This window comes from Canis lupus, chromosome 3 (genome assembly GCF_003254725.2).
Source record: "Canis lupus dingo isolate Sandy chromosome 3, ASM325472v2, whole genome shotgun sequence".
NCBI classification, from domain to species: Eukaryota; Metazoa; Chordata; class Mammalia; order Carnivora; family Canidae; genus Canis; species Canis lupus.
In genome coordinates, this window is record NC_064245.1 from 89817771 (window position 1) to 89838795 (window position 21025).

The window sequence follows — 21025 nt, forward strand, 5'->3', positions numbered from 1 at the left end:
GAAATGTTGTTGAAGGCATATGAAGGGTGATTGCAACAACAAAGTCCTTGAACACATGAGAGAAATTGCTAAATAGGGTCAGATTTGGAATTATTCATTTATTAATACTACCTTAAAAATGGAAACTTGGGATGCCTTAGTGGGCAAATAACTCAATGAAACAGAAATTGAATTAAAGCAAAGAGAACACAAAATATGTACTGAAAAATGGAAATTATAGGTATCCTCCTTGCATTCATAAACGATTTTAGAAATGAGGTCTTTAACCTGCAGTTGTATGTTTTTTAAAACCCATTTTGGCCCATTGTTTTTTTTTTTTTTTCCTTTTCTAATCCTAGTCATGTTTTGACTACATTATCATGAAATGTAACCAACTGTCAACAGACGGTAGAGTAGAAAGATGGGAGTTTTCATAGAGGTCCTCTCTTTCCAATGAGAAACAAAATATGGGTTTGGCAAGCAACTTTTAAATTGTCACCTTGATATAAATAAGATCACCTCTGAGAATATCAAATGAACATGACATTGAATACATTAATTTTTTATTTGGCTTTTTTTGGGGGAGGGGAGAGTGAGAGAAAGCAGCGGTGGGGGGGAGCAGGGAGAGAGAGAGAGAATCTGAAGCAGGCTCCATGCTCAGCACAGACCCATAAACAGGGATGGATCATGACCTGAGCTGAAATGAAGTCAGACACTCAGCCAACTGAGCCACACAGGCCTCCTGGAAATATTAATTTAAGATCTCACATTTCACTGGTAAATTAGTTCTTGGTTAGAGGCAATGTTTTGTGAGAAACACTGACAGAAAACTTTAAGTTGTGCATAAATGGAAGCCCTAATAGAGGCCTAATGGTTAAAGGAGGTATAGTAAAACCCAGAATCATGGATATATGTATAAGCAATAATAATAAAATTACATATATATACACTTTTCATTGTATGTACATCTGTATATATATTTTTCCCCTAATCAAATTATTATTTGATTATTACCCTCATTTATCACTTAAATTCAAATTCGTAAATGTCACTTGCACATCTCCTTCTAAGTTGCAGACTTCTTTAATATCTATGGACCACACAACCTTTATCTTTGATCCTCAGTGTGGAGTTTAGAAACTGGCCGGATGTGGGTAAATCCCGTCCATAGACAGGTTGTGTTGGTCTGAAGAGTATTATAAAAAAATTCTTCTGAGTTAGTTGACAATATTTAAATTTTAAGGATTTTACTCTTTGCCTGAAAAACTAGAAGACCTGGAAGTAGTAGGCTGGTATTCCAGCACAGCAAAAATTGGCAAAAGTTAAATAGCAAATGTCCTCCTTAAATAGGACGTGCATGGTCTTGTACATGAGGTTTCCATCTCGGTTGCTTCTTAAATCTGTTTCCTGTTCTCCCCTTGGATGTGTTTGACTGGACAGCCTTGTTTTGAGGCCTCACTGAGCAAAAGAAACAGTCTCTCAGTAAATAAGTGTTGACTTGTTTAAAATGGAAGCGTGCTTTAGGTCAGGTTCTTCCAGAAGTAGATCCACGGATAAAGATTCAAATTCAAATAGTTTCTTTGAGATGTGAAGGAAACTCGGGCAAGATGGTGAGAAGGTGAGTCACAGAAACCAAAAAAGGGTGCATTTGGCCAGCCGGCTCTGTGGGTTACTGGAGCTGCTCTTTCAGGGACCTTCTGGAAACAGTGGAAAATGTACAGCTTAGAATCATCCTAACTGAGGGGTGAAAGCACCAGAATATTTATAACCAACTCCTGTCAGTGAGCCCCCGGGGCGTGTAGTTTCTCAGTGGTTCGTTCTGCAACCCACGGAGGCAGAGCAGCTGTCAGAGCTCGAGAGAGGCCCTCAGTCTAGAGATGCCGGTCTGAATATTTGGAATTCAGACAGAACCACTTGGAACAGGAAGATTCTAGAAATGTCAACAGGGGATTGACAGTCCCCCCACAAGCCCACAAGTGAGTTGAACCGGTTGGGTCAGAAGAAGAAAGGAAGGAACCGCCGAGCCTGTCTATCAGCTGCAGTTAGAAGTGATTTAAACTCATAAACACCCAGCACTTGCCCCTGACCCTCATGCTTCCCATCTCACAGTCCTGACCACGTAGTAGCGAGGAATCGTTTTGCCCCCGTTCCATTTAGAAAGTCGCTAAGTATGGGATCTGCTCCTTTTGTGTTTTTGTTCTCCTTCCAGACTTTGGAAAGTTTATTTTACCTTGACACCATGTGGATGACAATGCCCATAGCAGGCCGGCCCGCAGGGTGGCAGGAACCTTGAGTAACATTTGGATATGGCTCTGTCCAGAGCTCACTGGGCAATGCAAGACAAGCCTTGTCCTTGTTGATGTTTGCAATCTCATTCAGTATTTGCAAATAAAAGTAACTTGCTATCGAAAAATTGTTGGAAGTTGAAAGGAAAAGTCATTCAAGATCATCAAAGTGTATTTCACTGGTAAAGTGATGTTTGCATTTCATTCCGCTGAATGAAATGTGTTCTTTTCATAAACAATAACAAAAACTTCAAAACAGATACTTCTGCTTTCAGAGAAAGAAGAGAAATAATCAAATTTGAGCTCCCCCAGAAATCCAGACAAAGTAGAAAGGTTCATTTTCCTTCCCTTTCAAGTGGGAATATAGTTAACTTCTGGCAACTTTCCTCTGTGTGCCTTTGTGTCTGTGTAGCTATCTGAAGTCACTCTGGGATTGTGAGCCCCCTAAGATTGGAGAAGTAAGATTTGGGCTCAGTCTGTTAAAAAAAAAAAAAAAAAGAAAATACTTTTTTTTTTTTCCTTTCCTAAAGAGTATTGATTTCCTTAGGAACTAACAGAGTATCTCCAGCCATGCTTATTTTGGAGTTCATGCAGATTGAAACTCTGAGACAAACTGCAACTTTTTTTTTTTTTTCTTGAATTACTGTTTATTCATAGGGTATACATCACTGGGATTGTTTGAAACTAACTTATATTTTTTTGTTAGAAGGCCAGGCTTGATGTTCAAAATTTTATTTCCTTTTTTGCTTATCTTTTGATAAACCGTCTCCTAATTTAGAGAATTCAGGGTAATTTGATGACATGTTTAAATTTCTGGGAGAAAACTATCATTTTTATTATCTTAAAATATGTATTGATTTCATCAAATTTAAAATATGCATTATGAGTTTTTTCATGTTTTAGTTTTATTTCAGAATTGTAGATTGAATGTAGGGGAGTGGTACATGTCAGTAAGAGGGAAGAGATTGCCCAAGTAATGTGAAGTAAAACTTGGAATCATCTTAAAGATCAATCATTGGGGCAGCCCAGGTAGCTCAGTGGTTTAGCGCCGCCTTCAGCCCAGGGCCTGATCCTGGAGATCTGGGATCGAGTCCCACGTCGGGCTCCCTGCATGGAGCCTGCTTCTCCCTCTGCCTGTGTCTCTGCCTCTCTCTCTCTCTCTGTGTCTCTCATGAATAAATAAATAAAATATTAAAAAAAATAAACTTCAATCACTGTATGAACAGAATGTTAAGACTTGATATTAACATGTAATCTAATTAGTAACATTTATCTTTTACTGATTAAAAAATGTTTAAAATATCAACATTAAAACAAATCAAAATAAATGTGGTCATTTTGATATACATCCAATGTACATTTTCCCAAAAATCTAAGTAAATATTGGTCTTGACATATATCGGCTGGGAACATTATCAGAGGACTGAGTACTTTTTCAAGGTGTGTGGTTTGTGTATATGGATATACTTTCCTACTAGATGGTCTGAACCTCTACCAGAGCCTGGGGTTGCTTGTTAATACTTAGAATATAAGTACTTCAAATGGACTTGAAAGTGGTGAGAGAAACAGATGTTTTGCCTGAAGTTTATATTTTTCCTGCATACCTGCCAGCTTGTTCCAAAAAGGCAGATCTCAGAAATTGAAGAAGAAAAGCCGTGCCTTGTGCCCACATCTCCTTTTAAACTAAAGCAAACAAACAAATCAATAAAAGCTGTTAAGTATAATTTAGCTTCTTTAATAAAAATGGAAATTGCTTGGACGGGTGGATTACAGCAAGTTTGATAATGTGTCATTTTTTTTTCCAGTGTGCTGAATCTCCAGTTCCATTTCCATTACTGTTTTATAAAATTTGAGGGCTTGGATGCAAACACAATATGTATCTGAACACCTTATTTTTCCATAATTGCATAATCCTTGAATGGTAATGAATATAGGAATAATACAGTCTTGTGATTCTTGGTCATTGTAGGGTCATGGATCTTTGGAGATTGTTGTTTAAAAAAAGCCTACGAACACTTCTTCTAGGAAAATGCATGACAAAATCCATACAAAATTCAGAGGGTCCATGGACTTCAAAAATTCCATCTCTAGAGTCTAGAGATCCACAGGCCTCGTGCTAAGAACTTTGTATATAGCTCAACGCTGTATAAATAAAATATGACTACTTATTTTTAAAAGACATGAGTAACTTGCTAATCTGGAGATCAGTCATTATTATTTAGATAAGTATCATCTTCCTAATTCAGACCTAATGTGGAGCACAATGCAGTGATTGTTGTGAAAGTGCTTGGTAAGTTTATAAATACGTTTCATTCATCTGCTAAATATTTATTGAGTGCTGGCTATGTGACAAGTGTTGTTCAAAGGGCTAAGAGGTACTCAGATGAAGAAAACAGAATTAGAAGAAAGGACACATGCTCTGGGGCCAGACATGGGTCCATATCTTGGATTTATCTTCCTGGTTAGTTCCTTTGATTTTATATATGTGTATATATGTATATGCATGTAATATAAAACATTTATAAGAACATTTAAGGTATTCATGTATTTTAATCTATAATTTATATGTATTTTATCTATAATACATTATATACTTTAGTATATTTATATATAAATGAATAAAATGTAATTATATAAATCTTATATAAATATGTACTTATGTGAAAAATTATATAATTGTTTCGTATATGCATGAAGTATATGCATATATATGAGATGATATATAGTCCAAGGCTTATAAGGATGATTAACGGGTGAAAACATGCAGAAAAAAATAGAGAAAGGATCTACGTCTACCATTGTCCTTGATATACCTTTGATTAATATTTGTTTCTCCTTCTTTCCTCCTCTTGTATCCCTAAAGTAATCCAATGACTAATGAGACAAACACACTTAGAGATAAAGAATTACAGTGTTGGAAGATAGGAATGAACACAAATAAACACAAAGAAGGGAATGTCTAACTTTGCCTTAGGGAATTGGTGAGCCTTTCTTCAAGGAGGAGCAATTTCAGCTAAGATGCAACTCTGAGAACTAAGATTTCTCAAGTTGAAGAGGAATCCAGAGAGATATTTGAGGCATGAGAGATGCCCCTGAAGTGTGCAAAACACTATGGAGTTCAGTGAAAGTCGAAATGTTTGTACAGCTGGGTAGGGAAGAATAGGGATCCAGGTGAAGTTCATGGAGGTCGGAGAGAAAATGATAAAAACAAAGGTTGGTCCAGATATGAAGGGTCATGTTTATCACATTAGGGAGTTTTCATTTCGTCCTTTAGGGACATGAGGGCCATTATACATCTTTCAGTAGGACCAAGACTTGCTTTTGAGCTACATAGACCCGGAAATAGATTATCTAAGATTCAGTGTTTAATTTGTAAAACAGGAATAATATCAGTACGCAGTGTTTAGGCTCATATTATGATGCTTAAGTATGATAAAGCAAACGAGCCTTCTTGGTGCAATGCCTGGCATGTGGTCAGCATCTAATAGACGTCAACCATTGTCATAAAAAAAATAATAATGTCTCCTGAGACTAAGCATTGCCTTCTTCTATTTGGCATTTTCCTCTTTTAGATTCTTGTACTAGTCAGCCTGAGCCATCACATTGCTTCAGGAAAAATTAAAAAAAATTTTATGGCCTAAATGCTTTTAAAATAAGATCTTCAGGTTTATTAAGACAGTACTTTTGAAAACATAATATTTTATTTATGAGAAGAGGATTTTGTTAGGAGAAGAAAGGCTCTTGAGAATCAACAAAAGAGGCTTTTGAAGAATGCAGGATATAAAGCATATCTTTTAAACAAAAGATCAAACTGATGATAAGGGAAGGCTATCTTCTTACATTCCAGAGACTGAAGGGACTTCATGTGGACTGTGGGGAAGGCAGAGAAAAACTGGATGGAGATGTGTCCTTAGGGAGTCCTACTGGGCCCAGGACAGGGAGCCAGCTAAGGGTCCTGATGAGGGGGGTTGGGTAGCCGTAGGACTGCGCCTTATCATCCGGTTCAGTGCCAGGGAGCCTCAGGAAAGACAAGCTGATGCTTTTGGGCTTCTTAGCTCATGAAATGAGCCCTACATGTCCTCTGCTGAGGAGTCATCCAGGTGACCTTCCCACCACTTAGTGGAAGACCCTCCACCTCTCAGTGGAGGACCTTCCATCAGTAGCATCTGACTTGTCATCTGGGTATTTTCCTACACAGGGTTCCTCCTGCACGCTTCTCGATTTCCACCCACACTACACTGTACATACATTCCCCTTTCTAACTGTCCGAGGACATTTGTGAACCGCAGAAACTGATGGTTAGATTTGTCGACAAGAGAGTAATTTTGATGGTGAGGAAAAAGTCCTCAGCATCCATAGTTGGCTGAAATCCATCTCCAGTTTTTGCATTAACATCATTTCAAGAATCATATTAGTATTAGTATCAGAGGATAGAAACAACTTAGCAGGGTGTGTGTGGGGGAAATCCTGGGTGAGAGACTACAATAAGGCAGATATTTTACTAGCAGATTGCTAACAGGGACTTAGTCATGGTTGTATCCTCAGTGCCAAGCAGAGCGAAGATACATTGGAGGGTTATTGGAATTTGGGATCTAATGTTTTGTTGCCTCTCCAGGTTTGGGGTTAGACAGACCACATACTGGTAAGCCTCCCTAAATCTAGGTTTCTTATCATAAATGGGATTAATGATAGCTAATCTTCACCTAATTATAAAGATATTATGAGGTAATGTATGAGAAGAGTTCGGTTATTATCATCATTATTATATTATAATTGACATAGCCTGTCCATATAGGGTCCTACTAGCACTCTTAGTTGTAGATTTACATTTAACTGGTTAGTGGTGGAGAGACGGACAAAGAAATAAGTCATCAGGAGATGAAATTAGGTGCCTGGTCAAAATAGTTACCCTTATGGACCAAACAGAAAGTCTGATTATGAATCTTGAACGGGAGTGGAGAGGGTGAGCAGATCACGGTGGGCTAGCTCATCAAGACTCGTTTCTGAAGTTGTAGCTGGAATGGTTGAAATTTATAACACTCTTTTCTTTAACCATTGATAATATTTTCTGGGGGGAACATGTACATTTAATGAGGGAAATTTTTACTTGTGAATTTTCAAATGTGGAAGAGGAGTCATTTTTGATTATTCCAGCATACTGGTTTAGCACCTGTATTGATTCTGAGGCTAAGGCAAAGTCTTCTTTCCCTTGATGTTTAGGAATGTAATACGATATGATTTGAAAGTAGCTTTTTTTATAACAAATTTGGCTAAAATCATGTAATTAATTTCATAATACTGGAATGGATTTACTGGATGGTTATAAGATAGTTTATGACCCTCTCCCAAACAGGACCCTCCCCCTGTGCATATATTTTAATGAGTTTTCAAACAGATGAAAAACTTTAAAAAAATTTAGATCACTGGCTTCTGGAAATGTGCTATGGGGAAAAAATGTTACTATGAATATAATATAAATGCTACCATAAAATGCAGTGTGCATTTTGAAATTCCTAATACTAAACATTTTTATTAGAGAAATTACTGCTAATCATTTGAAATTTTGGGGAACCTAAAATAAAATAATAAATATACTCAGTTTATTCTTTTTTTTTTTTTTAAGGATGTATTTATCTACTTTTGAGAGGGAAAGAACATGTGGTTGGGCAGGGGCAGAGGGAGAAAATCTTCAAGCAGATTCCCCTCTGAGCGCAGAGCCTGCCGTAGGGCTGATGTCAGGCCCCTGATCGTGATCTGAGCCCAAACAAGAGTCAGATACTTAAACCGATTGAGCCACCCAGGTGCCTCTGTCTTTTTAAAAAGATTTATTTATTTATTTTAAAGAGAGAGATAGACAGAGAGAGAGAGAGGTGAGAGAGAGTGAATATACTCATCTTATTCTTAAAAGATGATAGAATGACGACAAAGATACTTGTAGATTTTATTTTTCATATAGATGCGCATCTAGTGAATTATTCATCAAATCATATTGTCTATAGATATTTCAAAGTCTCAATAAATCACATCTTTCTGACATCATCTCAATGAAATTTAGTTTGAGTCCTTTCCTCAAGTATTAGATTTAATGTCGTTAATATGATTAGTATGGATATTATGTCCCTAATAACTCAGCTTCTATAAACCAGAGGCAGAAGGAGGAGGTCCTGAGATCCTATTCTTTCCTGGATCCTTGATTTCTTGCTTATCCCCTATCTTGGCTTACCTCCTTGCAAACGTTGCTAATAGTAACCGAAAAATGAGAGATTTGGAATTTCTACTTGCTTTCGTCTCTTCTATAATGGGGGCTTATCTAAAGAGCTAGAATGTGAGACCCATGTTTATGTTATATTATTATCAGTAATTCTCAATGAGACTTTAATTGCTTTAATTTCTGTTCTGAATGCGGAGTCTGGGATGTGTGCCAGAAGTTCTTTCTTTGAAAATAATAATAAAAATACATCCAGGTTCTGATTTTGCAAACATGTCCCTTGTTTAATGGTTCACTGCATGAAATGTTAGCGAATTATATGTTTTGTTATCTTCAATTTTATTATAAATTCTAACTGCAGGGGCTTGTTGAAAAGACTGTTGAGGTGACTAGTGATAATCCAATAAGGGTTAAATGAAGCATTTCCAAAATTTATTTTATCAAATCTATATTTGAATTGTATCTTCTTTTATTTATTTTTGAATCCCTTGCTATTGATAAATTACGTCATCATGAATGACAAGTTAGGCATGGGGTGGGGATTTCAGCCTATTTCTTATTTTGTTTTCCCTTAACAGATGATCAGCTTTTGTCACTTAATATTTAGCTATGCTTTCAAATAGAAATTTCATCATAACAATTTATTCTAAAAGCAGTGAAAATGTTTAAGTTGGGAGTCGTCAACATTATAGAGTCGGCGTAGCGTATAAACTGATTTCAGAAGGGATAACTTTGCGGTACATACCTGTTTCCAGAGCAGCAATGTTCCTAAAAACCCCTTTGTCAATTGGACTTAATGGTATCAAAAGCTATTTTTCATTGAGTTGGGCTATTCTCTCGGGAAATTGTTCAACCAAGGACAGAAGAAAAATCACAGATCAGAATTAGGGAAACGTTAAGAAATGCATCTTGTATGCAGAATAAATACATTTTAATATGTAACTTCAATGACTCACATTTTATATACCATAAAATCCACCCATTGCAAGTGTGTATTTAATGGTTTTTTAAAGTAAATTTACAAGTTGCATAACCTCCACAGTAAATCAGTTTTACAACATCCCTATCACCCCAATAAATTCCCTTGTGTCCACTAACTGTAAAACTCCATACCCCCCACCCCTACCCCATCACCTCAGGCAGCCATTAATCTATTATCTATCCCTACAGATTTACCTTTTGTGGAGCTTTCACATAAAAACGAAGATGTAATATGTGTTCTCTTGTGTCTAGCCTCTTTCACTCAGTGCAAGGTTTCTGAGGCCCGTGGTGGAGGATGTATCAGCAGGTAGTTTCTCTTTATTGCTAAATAGGATCCCACTGCGTGTACATGCCGCTTTGTCTCTCCATTCATCATTTGAGGAATATTTAGGGTCTTCTAATATTTTTTGTCTGGTATTAATAAGGCGACTGAGGATATCTGTGTGGAAGTCTTCGTGTGGGTATATCTTTTCCTTTTCTTAGGCTGATACCTAAGAGTGGAATTCCTAGGTCATATGACAAAGGAATGTGTCACTTTTTTTTAAAAAGTGAAATTTATTTATTTAAATCCCAATTAGTTGCCATAGAGTATAATACTAGTTTCAGGTGTATAATATAGTGATTCAACACTTCCAGACATCACTTGGTGCTCATCCCAGGTGCCCTCCTTTATCCCCATCACCTGTTTCTCCCATCCCCTCACCCACCTCCCCTCTCGTCACCATCAGTGTGTTCTCTAGAGTTAAGAGTCTGTTTCTTGGTTTGCCTCTCTTTCTCTCTTTTCCCCTTTGTTTGTTTCTTTTGTTCCTTAAATCCTATAAATGAGTGAAATCATATGATATTTGTCTTTCTCTGATTGACCTATTTTGTTTACCATTATAGTCTCTAGTTCCATCTACATCATTGCAAGTGGCAAGTTTCATTCCTTTTTATTTTATATATAAGATATATATCTTATATATATATAAGGTATATACACCACATCTTTACCTATTCATTTGTCCCTCACACTTGGGCTATTTCCACAATTTGGCTATTGTAGATAAAGCTTCTATAGACATGGGGGTGCATGTATCTCTTTGTAGTATTTTTATACTCTTTGGGTAAGAAACTAGTAGCACAACTGCTGGATCCTAGGGTAGATCTGTTTTTAGCTTTTTAAGAAACTCAAACTGTTTTTCAGTGTGACTGCACCATTTCAGAGTAGCCACTATAATGCATGAGGGGCTCCCATTTCTCACGTCCATTTATTATTCTATTTCTATTTTATTATAGCCATTTTAATGAATGTGAAATGGTATCTAATTGTCATTTTAATGTGCATTTTTTAATGGCTAATGATGTTGAGGAACCATTCTTTATATTTATTGGCCACTTTTGTATCTACTTTACTCAAATCCATATTCAAATTGTGTACTTCTGTTGGGTTGTTTATATTCTTACTATTGAGGTATAAATATTCTCTGTATATTCAAGATATGAACGCTTTATAAGATATATGTTTTACCAAATATTTTCTTCTAGCCTGTTCATTTTTAATTTTTTCCTGATAATGTCATTTGAAGCATGGATGGGTTGAATTTTGATAAAGTCAAATTTATTGTTTTTAAAGTTTTCTATATCATGGTTTTGGTATGATTTCTAAGAAATCTTTGCTTAACGCAAGGCCTTGAAGATTTTCTCCCGTGTTAGATTTCTATGTCTGCTGTATAAAATCACCACGAACTTCGTGACTGAAAACAACATATATTCATTATATTGAAGTTTTGCGGTTCAGAATTCTGCAATGCATCTCCCAGAGCTAAAATCAGGGGGTTGGCAGGACTGTGTTCCTTTCTGAGAGCTCTGAGGGAGAGAATATCACCTGGCCCTTACCAGCCACTGGAGGTTTCTGACATTCTTCTGCTTGTGGTCTTCTTTCTCAGTCTTCGAAGCCAAAATAGTGAGTCAGGTTCTCACACTGTATATTCTGATTTGCCTCTGACTCGTCTATCTTCCTTTCTCCTCTAATTTTAAAGACACTTGTGGGTCACATTCGCCCTTCCTAGGCAGCCAACAGTGCTTCCATTGGAAGGTCAGCTGATGAGCAATCTCATTCTATCTGCAAACTTAACTACCCTTTGCCATACACCTGGGTATATTTATAGGTTCTGGGGATTAGGACAAGGACATGGATGGACATCCTTGAGGGGCCATTAGTCGTCCTACTACATAGACTGTACCTTTTTGGGTGTCATATCTAATAAATTATTACCTAACCCAAGGTCCAGAAGATTTTTTTTATGTTATTTTACAAAAGTTTCATTATTTTAGCTCCTATGTTTAAGTTTTTTTGAAAGATTTTATTTATTTATTCATGAGACACACACAGAGAGAGAGAGAGAGAGAGAGAGAGAGAGGCAGAGACACAGGCAGAGGGAGAAGCAGGCTCCATGTAGGGAGCCCGACGTGGGACTCGATCCCAGGTCTCCGGGATCACGCCTTGAGCCAAAGGCAGATGCTTAACTGCTGAGCCACCCGGGCGTCCCTATATTTAAGTTTAATATAAATTTTGAATTATTTTATGCATAGTATGAAATAAGAGTCTAAATTCACTTTATTGTGGATGTATAATTGTCCCATCATCATCTCCTAACAAAGTTATACTTTTCCCTAATTAGTTGCCTTTCATCTTTGTCAAAAATCAATTAGCTATAAATGTAAGATTTTATGTCTAGACTCAATTCTGTTCCGTTAATGTTTTGTTTATCCTTGTGCCAGAACTGCTCTGTCTTCGTAAGTATAGCTTTACAGGAAGTTTGAAATTAGAAAGTTCAAGTCTTACAGTTTTGTTCTATTTTTCTCAAAACTATTTTGGCTATTTTAGGTCTTCCCTTTTTACAATTTCATAGACATATTTGGATGACTTTTCAATTTATGGAAAAAAAATGAAAACAAAAATAAAAATAAAGCCTGCTAGAATTTTGTAGGGTTTGTGTTGAATCTATGGATCAACTGAAAATAGTTGCCATCTTAACAATACTGAATCTTAAAATATGTGAACATGGAATACTTCTCTAATTATTTAGATCTTTAACTTCTTGTGAATTAACTTAATTTTAGATCTTTAACTTCCCGTAATGATATTTTATCATTTCCACTATAAAATTATTATACTTCTTTGGTTAAACTTTATTCTTTTTGTTGCTATTATGAAAAGAATTGTAGAATAAATATACTTTTGATAAAATATTAACACCAAAAATTCTTAAAATATGAGGTTGTATTTAACCAAATGAAGAAAGCTGTACAGGACAAATAACCAGCATTTTTCCGTAGAGAAATTTTTAAGTAGATTGAGTAGCTTATTAGTTATCTATACAGTATACAAATTAAAACTTCTACAGCCCCACACTTAAGGAATATTTTTTGCTGGAATAATTGGTAAAACTTGAGGAAAGTGTTTACATTTTTTTTTTTTGAAAGTGTTTACATTTAAGAAAAAGTTTGGAGAGGTAAATAAAGCAAGCTACATTTCCTTAAATGAGTCCTCAGGCACTTTTTGTTTATTTTCCCTGAATCAGTTCTCAGATCAAATTTACTGAAACAGAAAATGCCTATATTTGAAACTAGAGAGTTGGTAAATGTGTAAATAGGCATCTACGAACATGGACACAATTCTAATAAATCCAGTTAGAGCATGGTCAAGAATAATCAAGAATGATCAAGTGGGGCTGGGCGCCCGGGTGGCTTGAGTAGTGACTCGGTTCCGGCTCAGGTCATGATCTCAGGGGTGTGGGATGGAGCCCCGTGGTGGGCTCTGTGCTTAGTGTGGATTCTGCTTGAGATTCCCTCCCTCTCGCCTCTCCACCACTCGTGCTCTCTCTCTCTAAAATAAAATACATAAATAAAATCTTAAAAAAAAAAGAAGAAGGATCAAGGAGATATTTACCTATTAAAAATAGTAACCAAGCCAAGGACAGAAGTGTCACCAGAAACCAACCCTAATGGCACCTCACTCATGGGCTTCTAGGCTCCAGAGCTGGGGGAAGGTGAACGTCTGTGGGTTAAGCCACCCAGTTGGGGGCATGTAACCAGCTCATACAAGTGCCTACTGGATGCCCTGCGTCAGGGCCGGGGGAGAAGTCTACAGGGGCTCAGGAAAGGACGTGATTAATCAAGTGCTTGAGAGAGAAGAAGACACTTGAGCTGGGTCTTGAAGGATGGGTTGGGATTTGCTAGGCAGTAGTTCTTGGTATTTGCTACGTGCTTGCTTCTTGTCACAAAGCTCTTCCTTCTGAGTCTGTGCTTCCAGAACAGTCTTCATGAATGCCGCTGACTGATTTTCATGGATGTTGCTGCTCCCCCCTCTCAACCTCCTGGGGCCTGCAGCCTTTCTGCACTTCTCTGACCTCATGGTGACGCCTGTGTTCCCTCTAGGGACCTGCAAGTGTGTCTTAGGGTCGCTTGGGGAACGGGTTTTCAGGTCCCTTCTAAAATCTCTGATTGGCAGTCGATGTGGAAAAACCACGTTAGGTGGAAAATAAGGGCATCAAGGCAATTCCTGGTGCCATGATCATCCCTGGAAAGGATCGTTCCCAGACATCCACCCGCAATCACCTCCTGCTAAGTGGGGCAAGCTGCAGCCCGCCTGTGCTCCCATCTTACTCTGCGCTTCCTTGTTCTGCTGCAGGTACCAATCCATGTCATTATTAGTGTCTACGCTATCCACTGGCCTGGGGGTTCTCTGTGCAAATGACATCTCATTCCTTCCCTTTCTGCTGCTGGCTCCCATTCATTCACTCATTCACTCATTCACTCATTCCATCTCTCATTCATTCAGCTCGCACATGCACACTTGAGGCCTACAATATGCCAGTCGGTCTTGCAGGCACAGTCCGAACAGCAGCGAATGAGATCTACGAGGTGCTTGTTCTCAACCGGATGTTTGTGCATCAGAAGTAATGGGGACAATTAACAAAGAAACAAAGAAATGTCAAGGCAATTTCATCGATCAGTGACCGAAAGAGACCCTATGATGTAGGAGAGCGAAACTGTGGGGGGTGGTGAAGAAAGCTGAAGTGTGACGATGGGAAGGATCAGCAAGTAAGAAGCGGCAGCCGCGAAGAGGCCCAGGTAAACTAAACAGCGAGTGCCAAGGCCCTGGGGCAGTAAAGGATTTGGTTTTTAGTGAGATAGGAAAGGGATAGCAACATGGCAAGTACCTGATATGTGAACTGGAGAGACAAAAATACGGTTGGGACTTCCAGGGCATATTGAGAACCTAGATTTGCGACAATGGAAAGCCACGAAGGGGGGTTTAATCTAAGGAGACAATTTTGATGTTCATGTTCAATTGCAATGCACAATTCATACTTTTAGATTTTGGTGTGAAACCAGATCTGGAGGGAGCATCCATAGAAACCAGGAGGCCTGCTGGCAGCTACTGCCCCAACCCCAGCCTGTGGGGGGAGATCTCCACCCCAGTGAGCAGCCGGGCTGCAAAAGAAGAGAAAGCAGTGAGATGTGCTATGGGAGATAGAAACAAAGGATGAAAAAAAGAAAGAAGAAAGAAAGAAAGAAAGAAAGAAGAAAGAAAGAAAGAAAGAAAGAAAGAAAGAAAGAAAGAAAGAAAGAAAGAAGGAAAGAAAGAAAGAAAGAAAAAGAAAGAATGTGTTTCTGGATTGAATGTGTGTTGAGGAAAGGAAAGAGGTGAAGTGTGACTTCTAGTCTGTGGTCTGAGCGCCTGGACCTCCAGGGCCATCCCACAAGGCGGGGGTGGGGTTGGGGGGGGAAGAAACAGAAAAGGAGATTTCGGCAGGGGCCGCAGGGGCTCTGCTGGGCCCAGGAGGGGACTGCTGGGTTGGGCGGAGACCAGAGGCCACCTCGGACCACAGGTGTGGGCCCCCAGGTCCCCCTGCTGAGGCCCCTGCCCACGCCCACCCCAGCTCACCCCCTTACCCCCTCGCCCCAGGAGTGGACCCTGGGGGGCACCTGCACCTGGCGCAGCGCGGGAGCTGTTCTTGCCCCCCCCCCCCCCCCCCCCCGGGTCGGGACCCTGCACCTGTAGGGGAACCAGCTCTACCTACAGGCTCCGTGCTGTCCCTGGGATCTTGGGGCGCTGGCCCCGCGACCCATGGGGTGGAGGGGGCGGCAGGGGAGGCAGCCTGGGGACCTGGGGAAGGGGACTGGGGGGCGGAGGCGGAAGGGGAGCCTGACCGGCTGACGGGGAGCGCAGGGCCCAGCAGGGATGGGGAGGGGGAGCAGGGACAGGGGGGAGTGGGGAAGGGGGAGCAGGGATAGGGACGGGGGTGGGGAGGTAGTGGGGAGCAGGGATGGGGAGGAGGAGCAGGGAAAGGGGGAGCGGGAAAGAGGGGAGGGGGAAGCAAGTATGGGGGAGCGGCGATGGGGGGACAGTGTCCAAGGGTGGAGGGGAAGTCAGGGGAGGCAGCCTGGGGGCCTGGGGAAGGGGACTGGGGGGGCGGGGAAGGGGGCCAGAAGGGGAGCCTGATGGGGAGCACGGGGGTGGGGAGGTAGTGGGGAGCAGGGATGGGGGAGCAGGGACGGGGGGAGTGGAGATGGGGGGAGTGGGGAGGAGGAGCAGGGAAAAGGGGGGGAAGAGGGGAGCGGAGAGGGGGGAGCAGGGATGGGGGAGCAGGGACAGGGGGGAGTGGAGATGGGGGGAGTGGGGAGGAGGAGCAGGGAAAAGGGGGGGAAGAGGGGAGCAGAGAGGGGGGAGCGGGGATGGGGGAGCAGGGACGGGGGAAGTGGAGATGGGGGACTGGGGGGATAGGGAAGGGGGAGCAGGGAAAAGGGGGAGGGGGAAGAGGGGAGCGGGGAGGGGGAACAGTGTCCAAGGGTGGAGGGGGCGGCAGGGGAGGCAGCCTGCTGACCTGGGGACCTGGGGAAGGGGACTGGGGGGGGGCAGGGGAGCCTGACGGGGAGCGCAGGGCGGAGGGATGTCGTAGGGAGCAGGGATGGGGGGAGCAGGGATGGGGTCCCTGGGCGCCTCATCACCCCGACAGCGGGTCAGCAGATGTCCCTGCCCGCCCCCCCCCCCCCCGCGAGATGCTGCTGAACTGATCTGAAACCAGCAATGTTTAGAATTTACTGGGAAAAAAAAAAGAAAAATCAGGCCCCTGACGCTGACCTTCAGGGTACACTTTGGTGTTGGCTTATTTTATTTATTTTTATTTCATTATTTTATTTTATCTGTTTATTTTCTGAAGATCTTTATTCCTGAGAGACCCGGGGAGAGGCAGAGAGGCCGGCGGAGGCAGGAGCAGGCTCCCCGCAGGGACCTGACGGGACTCGAACCTGGGACCCGAGCCCAAGGCGGATGCTCCAGCCGGACGGGGCACTCGGGTGACCGTGACCTTGGTGGCGCTCAGGTCGTGACCCCCTTCGGGCTCCTGGGGAGCACCCGGGGCGCGGGGCCCAGGCCTGCAGGCGCCACCTGCTCAAATGGGGAGAAACACAGGGAAACAGGGACTTTGAAATGCTCCTTTCTCTGCAGAGCCTGTTTCCCTTCCTTTTATCTCCCGCTGTTTATTTTCCTCTCTCCTTAGTTTATTCAAAGTCTGTAGGTAGCCGGGCCTGAGCTTGCTTGGAATCCGGGGAAGATTCAACCACAGAGCACTTCTTTATAGGGACTCCTGGAAAGTGGGGTTTTCTTTTCTTTTCCTTTTTTTTTTCTTTTTCTTTTTAATGTTTTCCTTTCCATCGTGGGGACGCCTAAAAATAACTTGCAGGTGGGCAACTTAATTCCCAGCCAAATTCTACCTCTGTTCTTTATTACATTATTTGTTGCATTTTTAGAAAGTTTTACAGCTGATATTGAAGTTTTTGATTATTTTTTTCTGCATCTGTAATTTTCCAGAGTTATTTTATAGGCCTATATAAAGTCCATAATCTTGTTTTTATTATAATTTTAGTTTTGGTGAAGTGAACAATGGAGTGGAATTTGGACATGGGGCCAAATGTGATTTTTTTTTTTTTTTCATCCCTCGGTGAAATGGTCCCTAGTTGTTACTTGATCTCGGCCTTGAACATCAAACGTTCAGGTCCCTTTTAGGAAATGTGGACAGCAGAAAGCTCCTCTGCTAAAAGGATGTGGGGTGTGGGGCAGGCAGGCAGTCCTGTTGAATTATCTACAAATAGGTCCTTTTTTTTTATTGAACCCTTCGGAAGCTGCCATACACCTCTGCCTTTACAAATTCAAAATGCCTGGCACTGTCACTCTGGCAGATTCCTTGTCACTAACTTCCTGTTCTAGAGGTGATTTCATGGGTGCTTGTTGTGCCTACAACTGTAATGCCTTATAAATTTCCGTTTAAACAAATGTATTTGCTCAATTTTTTTTTTTTCTAATTGAATGTTGCCGGGAACCTCAAAACGAGGCCTTTAATACTAAATAATTAGGACCATAAACTCTTCCATCGGCTGCTATCACGCAGCGCATGTAGAAGCATTACTACCAGCTCATTATGATCAATCTGGGGAAGCAATGTGGTTATAATTAATTTCTACTCAATTCTGTTTCCTATAACGGGGGATGCACACATCTGCTTACACTTAGTGAAGACTTACTACCCTCAGGACCGCCGTCATCTAAATCACAAAAATTACTGATATTGTGCTCAAAATTAAAGAATACTTGCAGTGCACCTGTAGGGCATGGAAGGACGTAGACTGGGAGCCCGGAGACTCGAGCTACAGTTTCGGGCACAAGAGATACGTTCTTCTTTGGGGTGACTTCGCATCCTCCTTGGGCGTCGGGTTCTCCAGATTTCAGTTCAGGCACTGGGATTGGGGGAGGACCTGCTTCCCTTCTTTACCCCAAAGTTTGGGATGCAATATAAAACTGTCTCTCAAAAATAAATAAATAAATAAAAATAAAAAATAAAAATAAAATAAAAAATAAAATAAAATAAACTGTCTCTCTTCCTTAAAAATTGATTAACTTTACAAACAAGACATGGTTTCAACATCAGGCAAAATAAATCACACGGTACGAATGAGAATAAGTCTCCTTTGACCTAATCTTTCTCTCTCCCTCCGACTCGGTCCCTGAAGAAATCACAGGTTGATTTTCCCGCGCCTGTTTCCAGATCCTTGACTGCGCGTACATGTGACAGGCTTCTTTCATAAGGGATGAAACTGTATTTTTTAGTGGCTGCCTAGCACTGGTCTTATGAATGCTGTGACTTCGTTAGCCAGAATCTTGTGGCAGTGCATTCATGCTATCTATCTTTTTAAAGAATTATGAAAAAAAAATAAAAAATAATTATGATAAGGTCCTTTTTGCACAAATGAACAGGTGACATTGTCGCATGAGAGGAAATGCACATTTCAACAATTCAACGCACACTGTCCGAGATGGCTCCAAAAAAAGCTGCAATTCTTATGTTATGTGAGTGGTTAAAACTACGCAGTCTCATAATTTTCAGTTGCTTTTCCATGATCACAAGTGAAAATGAGATTGTTCTTGTCCATATTGGCTTTTTACGTTTCTTTGCCCAACTTACGATTTGTAAGTGTTTATCTATCTAACATTTTAATATATTCTAGATGCCTGTCCATTCCTTTTGTATATTGGACAATTGTTTTTCCAGTTGGCCACTTTCTACCTTTGTCTACAGTGATTTTTATATTTTGTTTTGATTTTGTCAATTGGAGCTGGTACTTTAGCTTCCAGGATTGATGTGGGCACTTTTGACATAAGAAATGTGGCCTATCGTGCAGAAATCAAGTCAATAGGTTAATAAAAGACCTTCTTTGTGCAAAGTACTGTATCAAAAATAATAAATGAGGGGATCCCTGGGTGGCTCAGCGGTTTAGCACCTGCCTTTGGCCTAGGGCGTGATCCTGGAGACCCGGGATCAAGTCCCACATCGGGCTCCCTGCGTGGAGCCTGCTTCTCTGCCTCTGTGTGTGTGTGTCTCATGGAGAAATAAATAAAATCTTAAAATAATAATAATAATAACTGAAAGACATTTTTAAAAGATTTTATTTACTTATTCATGAGAGACACACAGAGAGAGGCAGAGACCCAGGCCGAGGGAGAGGCAGGCTCCCTGCAGGGAACCCGACGGGGGACTGGATCCCGGGACCCCGAGGTCACGCCCTGAGCTGAAGGCAGATGCTCACCACTGAGCCCCCCAGGTGTCCTGAAAGATAGACGTTTACATGAAAAGAGTGATCTCTTGAGTTTCTTAATATATCACATTCAAATATACATTCTGCACTTACATATTCTTAAATGCCTGACAACACAGCAGAAAATAAGGCTTTGCAACAGTCACGTAGTATTTTCTTTTTGTGAAACAAGGATTGGCATATCCATTAACGTAGAAATTGAAATAGAGATCACCTGTAATCGCATCATTCAGAAATAGCGACAATTAACAGCCCTGTGTGAGTCTCTGTCTCTTTTCTGAGCACGCCCCTAGAAGGAGCGACTATGGTCGCATCCCCGGCGTATTACTGTCACTTGACTCCCAAACCGCAGCCTCATAGACTGCTGGGAGCCAGGGGACCGTCTTCCTCGACGTGCTCAGTGTGCTATCTCCTCTGCTGCGTGCTCTGGTCATGGAGAACCCACGTCTTTTCCAAGTGTTGTCCCTCCTTTCCTCTCTCCTCTTTCCTTCTTTTCTTTTGCTAGCGGTCGTACTAGAACAGTCCTTTGTGTGCATCCTGCAGGGGGGCTCCTTCTAACTTTTACTCTTTGCTTCTTTTGGCCTTAATTCTACGTAGATGTATTTGCTGATGCAACAAACATGCTACTGACAGTGACTACGTGGACATATCCACGAGGAATATACCCTGTTCGATGTGTGTGTCGTGTGGTCGGTGATGATGTCCCAGAGCATGAGGGGGCAGGAAACATTTTTTTTTTTTAAGATTTCATTTATTTATTTATTCATGAGGGACACATAGAGAGGCAGAGGCACAGGCAGAGGGAGAAGCAGGCTCCATGCAGGGAGCCCGATGGGGGACTCGATCCTGGGACCCCGGGTCACGCCCTGAGCCCAAGGCAGATGCTCAACCACTGAGCCCCCCGGGTGCCCTGGGTAAGAACATTTTACTGAGTCTCTGTCTCCTTTGGCCCCTCTGCTCTAGGTACGCACGAGCCCATTGGCTTCTCATTCTCTGTAGGGTTCTGTTGCCGTCGACAGAAATCTCTGTTACCCGGGAGAGCCTCATGCTACCTCCCGACTGGCTGACGTCCTGCCCTCAGGCCCAGGTCACCAGTGGGCACCTCTGGGAAGTCTTCTCTGAGCTTCACCTCTTTCGTGGCCCAATCTGGGTTAGGTGCTTCCACCGTCATACCTGCCAGGCTTCTCTGTGTCAGGGCACATGTCATACCACTTTGAGGTTGCTTGTTGGTTCATACGTAGGCTTTCCATTTGTCCAGAAGCACCTTGAGAGCAGACCTGCCCCACGTCTGATTCTATGGCAGTTTGAGCTGTGCAGAGTAGACTCCTAATAAATATTTGTTGGAAGGACAATGAGAGCTAGAAAGCATAAACAAACTCTCAGTAATCTCCAGTGTCCCTTTCAAATCTCCTTACACATGTCCTGTAGGCTGCCC